Source organism: Thunnus maccoyii, chromosome 1 (genome assembly GCF_910596095.1).
Source record: "Thunnus maccoyii chromosome 1, fThuMac1.1, whole genome shotgun sequence".
Taxonomy (NCBI): Eukaryota; Metazoa; Chordata; class Actinopteri; order Scombriformes; family Scombridae; genus Thunnus; species Thunnus maccoyii.
This window is the reverse complement of record NC_056533.1, coordinates 4,242,619-4,254,795: the sequence shown is the minus strand read 5'-3', so window position 1 is coordinate 4,254,795 and position 12,177 is coordinate 4,242,619. Positions and strand designations below refer to the sequence as shown.

The 12,177-nt window shown below is 40.3% G+C and overlaps 1 protein-coding gene across 11 annotated transcripts in view; it reads left to right on the top strand.

Moving 5' to 3' along the window:
* Positions 1-12,177, top strand: part of fgf3 (fibroblast growth factor 3) — a 29,174-nt gene that overhangs the window by 11,960 nt on the left and 5,037 nt on the right. Inside the window, exons 1-4 of one of the 11 annotated variants that reach the window (XM_042413152.1) lie at positions 288-730; positions 813-900; positions 2,958-3,131; positions 3,232-3,364. The exons of 2 other annotated variants lie outside the window; for them this stretch is intronic. The gene's annotated coding sequence lies outside the window, so the exon portion shown is untranslated. Of the gene's footprint in view, positions 1-287; positions 901-1,353; positions 1,486-2,379; positions 3,132-3,231; positions 3,365-4,353; positions 4,527-5,190; positions 5,482-11,739; positions 12,102-12,177 lie in introns of those variants that run through there. 8 more of the 11 variants (XM_042413138.1, XM_042413147.1, XM_042413159.1 and 5 more) reach the window with 8 other exon arrangements.

Genomic DNA, 12,177 nt, shown 5'->3' with positions numbered 1-12,177 from the left:
GGCACAGACATATTCAACAATTCACAATAATATTGCATATAAAGTAAGGATGTGTGTTTGAAAACTATCAGAAAGTGTTGGGCAAAAGGACTTTCTGGGAGGGAACTGCAGTCCAGGAACCAAAAGGACCAGGTTCCTGTAGTCCAAATCAGGTAAAGGATGTTGGGTGGTAATGTTAATTGTACATGTACTTAGCATCTAAGAATAATTGGGGAAGCACAGCCAGCTTTTTCACAAAGATACAGTTTATTATTTTTCATCAGGAATTGTATTGTATCAAACAGTGGAAGTGTATCTTTTCAAATCATTAGTGTAACTCATCACATGATACAAGCTCCTCCTCAAAGTTTCCTGTAGGTATGAAGCCTGGAAACAGGAAGTGCCTTGTGTTTATTGGAGAATAATAAGCATTATAGTGTCACACCTCCTCACTGAGGTATGCAGCTCAGTATACACATACACACACACACACACACACTGGTCTGCTTTTCATTAGACAGCCCACCATGCTTCAACGTACATGTAGACCTCGTTAACATGTGTGGCTTCTGTCTACCAACAAATCACTGTGATTATCTCGTACCATATTCACCCAAAACACACACACATTGTCAAGTCCTTCACTTTCAGAAAAGCAGTCAGAACAAAAGCTGTGGGTTTTCAACTATGTGCCATCTGCCATTCCAACAGTGATCACACCTGCATTTTCTTTCTTTGGTCTGAGTCAGAGGTGAAAACTTTTTGTTCACTCTGATCTGTTACAAGTTAAGAAAAGTAACATGGACCCACAAGTTGCTTAATTAATTTAACAGGAACTTGGTCATATCACCAGATTAGAGATCTTGAGACTCTCCTCTGCATAAGAATGCCAGAATTGATTGTTTCCTTTCAGTAGCAAAGGTAAGTCTTAGGTCAAGGTGGGGGACTGGGTTTGCTTACCTTCGACAACCAGGGGCTACAGTCAAACTAACAGTGAAAGTTTGTTTAAACCATGATTTTTAACTTGTATTAGTTGCAAAAACATGAAAAAAATTGGTAAGCTCTTAGAACCACCCAGTTTTGTCTGTCTCGACACAAGGTCCACTTTCAAGCTTTTTCTGAGCTTTCAACCATATCAACTCTATGGTATCACTTCATATCTTCATGAAGATTGTGAGTTGATACAGAAGAAAGTTTGTAAGTAAGTTTTAAGTTTTGTTCATAAGAAGTATGAGGACTTAAAGGACCAGTGTGTAGGATTTAGTGGCATCTAGCAGTGAGGTTGCAGATTGCACCCAAATGAATACACCTCCCCTCACCTCTCCTTCCAAGTATGTAGGAGAACCTACAATGGCCACGAAACTAGTGAAAAACACGAAAGGCCCTCTCTGGAGTCAGTGTTTGGTTTGTCCGTTGTGGGCTACTGTAGCAACATGGTGGTGTAAAATGGCGGGCTCCGTGGAAGAGGACCTGCTCCATGTGTAGATATAAAGAGCTCATTCTAAGGTAATGAAAACACAACCATTCTCATTTTCAGATGATTATAAACTAATTAAAATTAATTCATGTTCTCTCACAGACTTGCAGATAAAGTTGGCATTTAGGCAAACAAGTCAGACGAGTGTACAGTTCACTGATAGCATCCAGCAAATTTAACAGAGCAATGTTTTATCTAACAGGGATCTTTGTCAGGCATTGTCAAATCGGAAACCAATACCGACTTCCCTAACATCAACCTAGTGTCTTAGTTGCCTAACCTTAACCATAGTGCCTTTGCCACTTGGAGAAATGAAAGTCATTTTAAAAATACTGGCCCTGAACATTAAAAAATGTTGTCATTAAACTGAACTTTTTCCAGAATCTTTTACTCCATGATTCTTTTCTGGCAATGGGTTAAGTGGTGGTAGCATTAAAAGATGGACTGTGGATATGAACAAAAGTTAAACTTGAGCATAATTCCAGGCTTTGGAAGTAGAAGGAACCTCTGCCTACCAAATGTCAACGTCCGTCTGTTATTAACTAGCCGAATACTCGGATGAAACGAGTATCATCCAACTAAATGTGTCAATATCCATACTCGTGATGAAGGAAAATCCTCATTGGGTAGCTGGGTTCACATTGTTCCATGATAGGCTAGCCACACACAGAACACTAAACAGAGCCTTTGCAAAGTTCACTGCTGCTGTGCCACACAACACAATCTTGCCATCATCACAGCCACTCTGTCCACAGGGATTAACAGTTCACGACTCTCACTGCTTCAACCCATATCCATTTCAGGCTTAAAATACCAACTTCCGGTTAGGCCCCGCCATTCCAAGTACAGATACGGATACAGATAATTTAGTTGGTCGAACAGATAACAGATAATGGTGTACTCGCTCACCTCTATTATTAACAATAAATCCTTACATTTTATGCTGGGCAAACACTATATGAAATAAACCCAGTTTTAAACAGGAGCTGGTTGCCCCCAACTAAATTCAGAATCGAGCCAAATTTCCACCAGATTGCCTGTCATTTGACATTCAGTTTGATTCAGATTAATTGTCCGAACGATCAATAATATGGCTGTCAAACTGTAAAGAACTTGTATGAATATTATAAGTTAACTGCAAAAAGTCAAGCTGCCTTTCTCTTTATTGTCAACGTTGTTGAGGATGCGGCCATCTTGTCTGAATGAAACTTAATGGGGACTGTCAATAGTCAAAACCAATTGGTTATGACCAGTGTGAGCACCCACATCATGACCAGTTGATCAAACTATACACAGTGAGCATAGAAGTGGTATGTCTATATTCCAGTGGGCATGTCTTTTTGCAATTTCAGTGTATTTATAGCTGCCATTCTAGTTTGGATGACAATGCTTTCTGTAAACACATCTTAAAGAATGAGATATTTGTTTTCATCTCTCTTCTCCTCTGCTTTGCTGTCTGCGCCCTAATTTGGCATCCTGCAATCTGCCCCAACTACTTCAGCATGTCACCTCATGTCAAGTGTCATTACACACAACAATGGCCCCCAGCTTAGAAAGCACAACTTCACTGAATGACAAACAACTCTGCAACCATTGGCTCTGTGCATGTGTGTGTGTTTGAGGAGGGCTCTGGAAAAGGGGCACATAGGGACACAGAGTTAAGAGTGAAGAAGGAGTAAGTGACCTTTTCTTAATTTCATAGCAAAGCAAATGCACCACTTGAAATGAAAATGAGTTTCTCATGCATGTCATGGGTAACTTTTATATTTTTGCAGAAAATAAGATAAAATGCAACAGAATGCAGATAAATCATCTGCAACCCCCAAACTGATGTTGAGTGCCCAACTAAAGAGCCACACCGACCTCTAGGAAGCCTTCAACCTCAGCTGATCTTACTGAAGAAAAAAAGTGAGTACACAGCAGTCAAATTCAAGAATCCGCCATCAAAACCCCATGTTGCTCCAACTCTTGGTGCGATTAGCTCTTGCTGTATTCAGACTGCAAATTTTCTCCCACGCTGCCTCCCTCCTCTCTGCAGACTCATTGTTCCTCCCTCTCCGCCCAGACCCTTTGAATCCCACCTAGCCTCACCATCGCCGGCCTCAAACTACCTTACATCCCTCCTCCTCAACCTGTTTTATCCCCTTCCCTTACCCTCACGCCCTCACCCATCAACTCACCCTTCCATATGAGGCAAGTAGTCCTCCAATGTTACAGGCTGCAGCATCCAGGTCAATATGAAGTAGCTCTAATAACTGTGGTTGAATATCATCAGCCATCAACCACCATAGCTTAAGAAAAACAGCCTGTTAAATATGCAATGGCATGATTTTCTTTTCACGTTTCACTTAAAGTGGAACTTAAATTAGATTAAATTATCCATACCTTTGTGTAAGAAAATCTAAAGTATGAAACCACATTTACTTTTTAAATAATAAAGATAAAACAATAAAGATAAAAAAAAGGATAAAAAACATTTGTGTACAAATTTATGGAAATGACCTGGTCCACACTAAGCCGGCTAAATTTGTAAATGCATCTTTTTCTCTCCGTTTCGGCCCTCCGTCCAGACTAAAATGGTGTTTTCCTCCCCTGAAAACTGAGCTTTTCCAAAATGTCCTCCAGAGTGTGTAAATGTGAAAATGCCGGCTTGATGTGTAGTATGTATGAGAGACAACGGAGCTTTGTAGAAACACTATCATATTGGTGACAAAACAGATGATGGCAGTAGCGCGATATTTCATTGTAAGAGAAAGAGAAAGAAACATGACAACAATAATGGCGGACGACTTCATGTTAGTGCTGTTCTCTTTATTGTCTGCTTTTATTGTTTAGAGTTAAATGTAGCTATCTACCTCTTTTTTCGCTGACATTGTTGTAATCTTCTCCCAGTAAACAAAAAGTCACCGCGGAAACGGAAATAGTAATAGTAGTTTCTACTTTGCTGCTTTTCTGGCTGACTTGCTCATCTGTCCTCCACATACGCCTAGTAGGAGGAGAATTACCAGTTGGGGCGTTTTAATGTGGACGGAGGTATTTGCAGAAACAAGCTGAAACTCCTGCGAAGGATGTGAGTTGTTTTTGCTTGAAAACTGTGTTTTAGAATGTAGGCTTAATGTAGATGTAGTCCAAGCTTCAAGCATCTGGGTGGGCATTTCCCAAGACCAATAACATACTGTATGGACTGCAAATGTTAATACAAGTCCTAGTGTTCCAAGTCATAGTGTTAGCTATTGACCATTAGCAATTTAAAGATCTGTCCCTTTACAACATTCAGTATTGGGGAGGAGTTCTTAAAAGTTCATCATCCACTCGGAAAGTGAATAGTAGTTAGCCTGGCTTGCTAACGTTAGCACTGATTCCCACGTGACGTTATTTTTCATGCAAGTTATTTCAACACCTGCTGACTCAGTGGCAACTTCTGCAAACTCTGTGCTGGTGATATCATCACGGAAAGGAGGGGTTCTCTGCCAGTAAAAACCTACATTGGGAGGAAGTTACACAATGCAAATACACTGCTGAAATAAGGCCAAGCATGAAAAAGGGTCAAAGGTTGTTGATGAAGTTGAAATTGAGGGGAAATACTAAATATTTACCTGCATACTACTGCATGCAGGTGAATAAAAGGACTTTGGGAAACTGCTCAGAGGCAGCAGAGAGGCCTTAGAGAGGCATTAACATAGCTGCTGCATGTCGGCTGAAAGACAAAAGCAAACAGATTGCCGCCTCAAGTACCTTCAAGACAGATGTCTGTCATCTGGCCAACTAGCTTACTGAGTGATCTCAGCCTCCCTCTGAAAGGAAGGCGGTCTGCAAGAAACGTTTCAAGTAAACCTGGCCTAGTGGGAAACAGTCACTGACCATCACTACACATTATTCCTCTAGTGAATCAGTCTTTCTGTACTAAACACACAGACATGAGATTGATATCGATCTTCTCACCTTGCCCCCGGATGGGAACTATTTTGGCTGTTAACCACATCATATCCCTTTAAAGGAGACAAATAGTAGCATGGAGAACCCAGGTAAAACCATCTCATCCATCTTCCACATACTCAGCAGGTTTTTCATGCAGTGCCCCCTATGGAGCAGCCAGGGTTTGTCCTCAATTGTCCAGTATCATGGGGAAATGAGACAACATTCAATTTCAAATGAGCTCCTTATATCAGCTGTTTCATCACTGTCAGCGGGAGAGAGCATCCACTCATCCATCATAAGCTCCCTCAACCTCAAAACCTGAGACTATAGATAGCTATAATGTCATTTATATGTAACTTTGCAAAAATATTAAAGCTGTAATGTATAATTACTTCCATTATCAATCAATCAAGTATTTTTTAATAAAATGCCCCCTTAATCATTTAGTCTATATATTCTCAGAAACAAAATGTCCAACTGAATCACTGTCCAAACAGCAGTTCAAAACTTAAAAATATTAAATTTACAATGATATAAAACAAAGAAAAGCAGCAAATCTTCAAATCTGAGAAGCTGGAACCAGCAAATGTTTTGAATTTTTGCTTGATAAATTACTTTTGAAATGTTTAATCAAATCTAAATTGTTAATTTTTCTGTTCCCAACCTGGCTGTCGGGTCCTCAAGTTGGAAAGAAGACAAAAATACATGTCTGCTTTAAAAAAAAAAACTTTCCTTGATATGTAGAGGGGGTGATTTCTATAGTTTTGATTGATTTCTAATGTTTTGAGACAAACTAATAATTAGATGTTATCAGGAAAGAAACACTTCAAAGACAGCCTGCCTCAGATAAACAGGATAAACTTCTGTTTAAAAGCTCAACACCACAACTAATTTACTGTTCTCCCACCTCCCACCCCCCACACACACTGTTAAAGTGTGTGTGTGTGTGTGTGTGTGTGTGTGTGTGTGTGTGTGTGTGTGTATTTAGGTGTGTGTAACATGAATGTGAATGTTTTTTGTATTTTTTTTTTGTATTTTTTACATGCGGTAGTTTGTGTGTGCGCGTTCCTGTGTGTTTGTCTGTCACAGCCATTGATGGCCTCTAGAGTTTCATCCTTCCACAATCATTTGCCTGTTAGAAGGTGCAGCCGCTCTGCAGGCATCTGAAACCTGCAGCTAACAATCAAAGAGCTGTAGGAGTATAGGACAGACCTATCTGGTTACAGAGGGAGAGCGAGTGAATGAGAGACAAAGAGTGACAGTGCGAGAACGAGAGAGAGAGAGAGAGTAGCGAAATAGAGAAAGCGTGTAAGAAAGAGAAAGGGAGAAAAACATTACAGAGGTTGTTATTTTCATCCATCTTCTGATGGAATATAGCATGACTTTTTAAAGAAAGAAAAAAAAACTGTTGGTGAGGCTTCGTCAGCCTTCCAGCCACATTTCAGCTCTTTCAGCATTTGTCTGCTCACTCACATTTCCTCTGTTCTGCATGAGAACCAATTTATAGCACAATGAATACATGGGAGACACAGAAAAGCCCTGCTGTTTGTTTTTCTCCCCTATATCCTCATAAAGGGAATCCTGTGACTTTGATGTGCCAAGTGCACGTGACAGAAACATAAATGCCTGCTGCTTATTCAAATGTTACTGTTCAAATAAGTCAGACAGTGTGTTAACTCCAACACCACTGACACACAGCCATGATTTGATGAAAGCATAATCCATTGCTAGTTCACTGTTTTGTTCAGTTAACATGCTAAAGTCTGAAAGCTGTGGGCCATTTGGTACTGCCCCGTGATTTCACAAGAACATGTTAGTGAATTAAAGATCCCACCTGGTATTCACATGCAGTCAAATCTGGATCTCTTATCTGGATAAGGAAAAACGTATGTAATGAAAGTGTTAATGCAGAAAGCATTGCAGTCGGGATGAGGGCTTGCATTGTGATCAGGTCAGCCAGGTGTAAATTACATCTGTACAGTGCGACCACAGTCTTTAGAAATACAAAGCTGTGTCTTTAATCAATACTACACAGCAATTATAAGCAGGTATTTGAGTACGCAGTGTGTTCACACTGGAAAAGTGACAAAATTATGAATACTCAAAATGGTTGGTATGCAGACTAAAAAGCTGTTGATTTTTGAGTGTGTTGTTGATGGACACTATTCTCCCACAACACAATGTACAAAGGAAATGAAAAAGCTACATGTCCAAAAAAATGTCCACCCCATGGTGGCGCTACAGGAAAAATCAGGGGTCACCAAAGTTAATGGGATTTATCTTCTGGGGACCATGAATATCTTTACAAAATGAATGTCAAAACATCAACTTGTAAAGAAAATGAATTCCAAAGAATTGGACTGAAAAGAAACCAAAGTAAAAACACAACTAAAAAAAACATAAGTTCCTCCATTATTTTGATGTTTAGTTCCAGTTTATATAGGATAAATATTACTCGGGGAAGTCCAGTGATATGTAAGATATGCAGAGATTTGTGGTTATTTTATTTCCTGTTGTCTCTGCTTCTATATACACACTACCTGAATCTTAACATGAAAATAGAAGAAACAGTATGATCAGTAGTGTGAATTCTATATGCCCCTGGGCACTGGTGCAATTTCAGCAATTGTGATTTTCTTGTTCAAACATGTTTGAAGAAACAGAGATGCTAGATGACAACTTCATGAATACAGTATATATTCCTCCGAAGAGAAAATGTTATTGCCGCCTATGTTACCCTTACATTATGTCTTTTTCAATCCAGGAAGTGTGACATTTTTATACCTAGTTATAAGGACGTGGTCGGGATGGATGGTCGGGTGTACCAAGCACAGAACTTTGACACTATACACTGAGGTTCAGGTCTTGTGCCCCATGTTTTGTTAGTTACTACTTAAAGCCTTGATTAAGGTTGGGGAAAGATTGGTTTTGGTTTCATATTGTGCTTCAAGTCAGTGCTGACTTTTTAATGTTCAGCTTAATTCACTATCTTTCCCTAACTTTGTGCTTTGAGTTGTCAAAGTGGAGCCATAAAATCCAGGTGGATTTACATTTCCTACTAAATGTATTTGCTGATGCAAATTAAAGAGTAAACCAAAGAGCTACTATATGTGGATGGTTCCCAGTCAGGCTAAAATGTCAAGACACAACAGTAACCAACTTTTCCAAAGCACTTCCATTACCAAAAAAAAATTGCAGACAAATTGAAGAGTCAGTGTTGTGTACTCTTCCACTGACGTTTCTGATTGACTTTCAGTTCCTTTTTCCCAACTGTAAAGGAACGGCAGCAAATCCGGCCCATCCACTCAAAATTTAAGTGATACAAATACCTTCTTTCTACATCATTTTCTATTTACAATTATGCCCTTTTTTCTTCGCTGTGTCCTGCTACTGTCTGCTACTGAGCCTCTTTATCACCACAGGGCATTAAAGTAAAAGCTAATACAAGTGGGAATGTTTCTTTCAATTATACTGTCTGAGTGAACTGTTATAAACTGTGACTTTCAGTTGTATTTGGAAGCTTTGGAAGTACCATTAACAAAATCAACATGGTGAAATTGAAGACTGAACCGGGCTGAGCAGAAATAAAAGAGAGGGAGAAAGAGGGAGGCAGAATAAAATAGTTGCCAATTTGTTTGCTGTGTGCTGGAACTGTACTAGACTTCTTTCTGAAGCGCCTGACAAGCAGGTGAGATCAAAGTCATGGGGACAAAAGAGGCTCAGCAGCGATTTGTCAGGAGACGAGAGGCAGCGGCCGGGTTCAGCCCTCTGATCACCGCCTCACCAAAGAAATCTGCCCATGAGAAAAAGTACAGCAGAAAGGGTTCAAAGGTCATTTTGATTTGCTCTGGATTACTGGTACCTCCTTTTTCCTCAGCTAAAAGGGGGGGCCAAGAAAAGGACCTGGCTAATAACCTTTGTATTATTGCAGAAAAGAAACTCTTTTGTGCCAAGAGGGTTTTTTTGGGGGTTGGTGGTGGGGGGAGAATTTTGGGGAGGTCAATTAAAAAAGGAGCCCTGAAATTCTTGCTTTCATTCATGGCTGGAGGAGAGAAAAAGGGAAAGTTAAAATGTATGCTTTGGGGTTTTGTGTCGGGGTACTTCACGTGGCTGGGTTTGGATTCATTTGTCAAGTGGATGGTGGCAAAAGGATTGGCTGGAAATATTTCAGTTGGGTAAATAATCAAGAATTGCCCAAAGCTTTTTTCTTGAAGGGAAGGCATTGCTCATTGTGTTGTTCTTCTACAAACAGGTGTGAATGCATCTAAAATGCATTGAGGACGCGTCAGGATCTGATAACTCCAGCCACACTGGGAGGTGGTCAGGAATGCAAGTGTGCAGTGTAATGTGAACTCAAATAGCTCCCTGGCCACATTGAAGGACCAATTAGTCAACTTTGCATTGTGCAGATAGCAGGACAAAGCTCCCAAACACAGTTGATTTGCCTCTGCCAAACAACGCGGACGAGGCTCTGAAGTCTGTACCCAAGCTGAGGCATCAAACAGCTGCTAGGACCTTCCTCTCTTGCTCCATGGATGAGCACAAGTGTTTATTTTCTCTGTTTACCTGTGGTCGAAGTTTCCCCATGGTCAAATGTGAGCAGGGGAGGAAAATCCGATCACAAGTGATCATTCAAGATGCATTCGATGCCTTAACCCTAACCCTAACCCTAATTTAGCCTCAGTACTCCATACAATAGAGGCCTTCACTGACCAGAGACTGATACTCAGTCCAATCAGGTTTGGGAAGGGTCTCAATTTACTACCACACGTCATGGGTCCATTTGTCAATATGTCTAATACCCAAGAGGATGTGGATGGATCCAAGCATAGTCAGTATTAACTCTGATCAGGTGGTACGTCATAACTACATTTTAGGAAATCATCAGTCCATGTAAAAGATTTACGCAATTAAATGATAAGTATTTTGGGGTATTTGATTCTCAGATTAAATTGGCCACATAATACTTTATTGTTCATGCAGGAGGTAGAGAATACTTAGTCATCACTTAGGGTTATATTAAGATTGCAGTGATTGTTGGAATGTGTTTGGCTCGTTTGGGGAACTTGGTGTCATCTGGAGGGATTTTCTTCACTTGGAGCGGTGACAGCAGGGGTTGAACTCAACTCACATATAATTGATTTATTTTCACAACTGAGCACACGCCTCTTAACCTTTTTCTGTCTAAACTAAATATAAATTAAATTTATAATGACATGACATGAAACATTCTATTATTGATAGCCAGTATCAAAGTCAAACTCTATGTAGAAACATAGCAGCAGCAACGCTGTCTGTGTGGACACCACATGCATGCAAGCCGCAGCAGTTCAGTGCTGCTCAATTAGAGGTAGGCTGTGTGGCCAAGGCCTTATGCTTATGTGGGGGGAATTTTGCTGGTTTGGGTCCACTTGTCCCCTTAGAGGGAAGGGTCACTGCAAATCAATACAAAGTTTACATTTCTATCCTGATTGGGAGTGGTCTCTTCCAGGATGCCCCAATTCACAGGGCACGAGGGGTCACTGAATGGTTAGATGAGTATGAAAATGATGTGAATCATATGTTATGGCCTTCTCAGTCACCAGATCTCAACCCAGTTGAACACCTATAGGAGATTTAGAGCTGACATGTTAGACAGCGCTCTCCACCACCATCATCAAAACACCAAATGAAGGAATATCTTTTTGAAGAATGGTGTTCATCCCTCCAGAAGAATTCCAGAGACTTGTAGAATCAATGCAAAGGTGCATTGAAGCTGTTCTGGCAGCACATGGTGGCCCAACACCTTACTTAGGGCCTTTTCACACCTGAAAGTCTGAACCAAAATCTGAATCAAGGTTCATGTTTTTGTTACATTGTATATGTTTGATCTGGTTAGTTTTGGTTTCACATTGCAATTATGCAAGCGCATTAAAGAACTTTACATGACATACCTACGTACTGTCATCATCACCTACGTGGGCTGCCTCTCCCTATACTTGACACTGGTCTATAGACAATTCAGCTGGTAGCCTTTTATTGGATTGAATTACTAGAGAAAATTAATGAACAGATTTGTTGGCACTATATTATATTATTAGACTATATATACTACAGTTTCTTTATCATCAAATGGCATTCCTCTGCCGTCCTTTCATATCCTTTCTCTCTGTCATTCTCAAAATTCCTGGAAAGTGTCTGCATTTTTATGAGTGTTTTCCAGTTGACTTTTTATAATGTCGTCGGACCATATTTCAATTAAAAACTTGGTCTCCTCTCCCTGTGTGCTACCATGGCTCATTTTTCATTTTTCTTATTTCTGGTTCTGATAATAGCCTGGCAAAAGTCCAAACCATCCAAAAAATGTTTTCACACTAGAAACAAACCTCACCATGGTTCGGTTTGATCCGGACCCAAACCACCTCTTTTCATCGGACCAAGGTTCAGCTGTTTGACCCGACTGTGGTGCGGGGGAGGTTTCACACCTGTAATTTTGGTTCGGATCAAACTGAAAAGTCCAAAAGTCCGGACCAAACGAGGTTGGTGTGAAAGGGCCCTAACAGACACTTTAAGTTTTTCCTTTCCTTTTGTCACCCGTCTGTATGTTTCAGCAGAGCAGAGCAACTCAGCCTTTTGGAATGTTGGATTTAAGTGTTATTTTTACCCGGGCAAACATTTCCGGGCAGAAAGTACACATCTGTGAGATCACAAAATAGCTTTGAAGATGCAACCTGCTGATGAATAACAGGTAAAAAAATTTTTTTAAAAATATACCGGATGGAGTGCTGAGGTCACAAATGGGGCTAACCCTAACTCCGTGAACT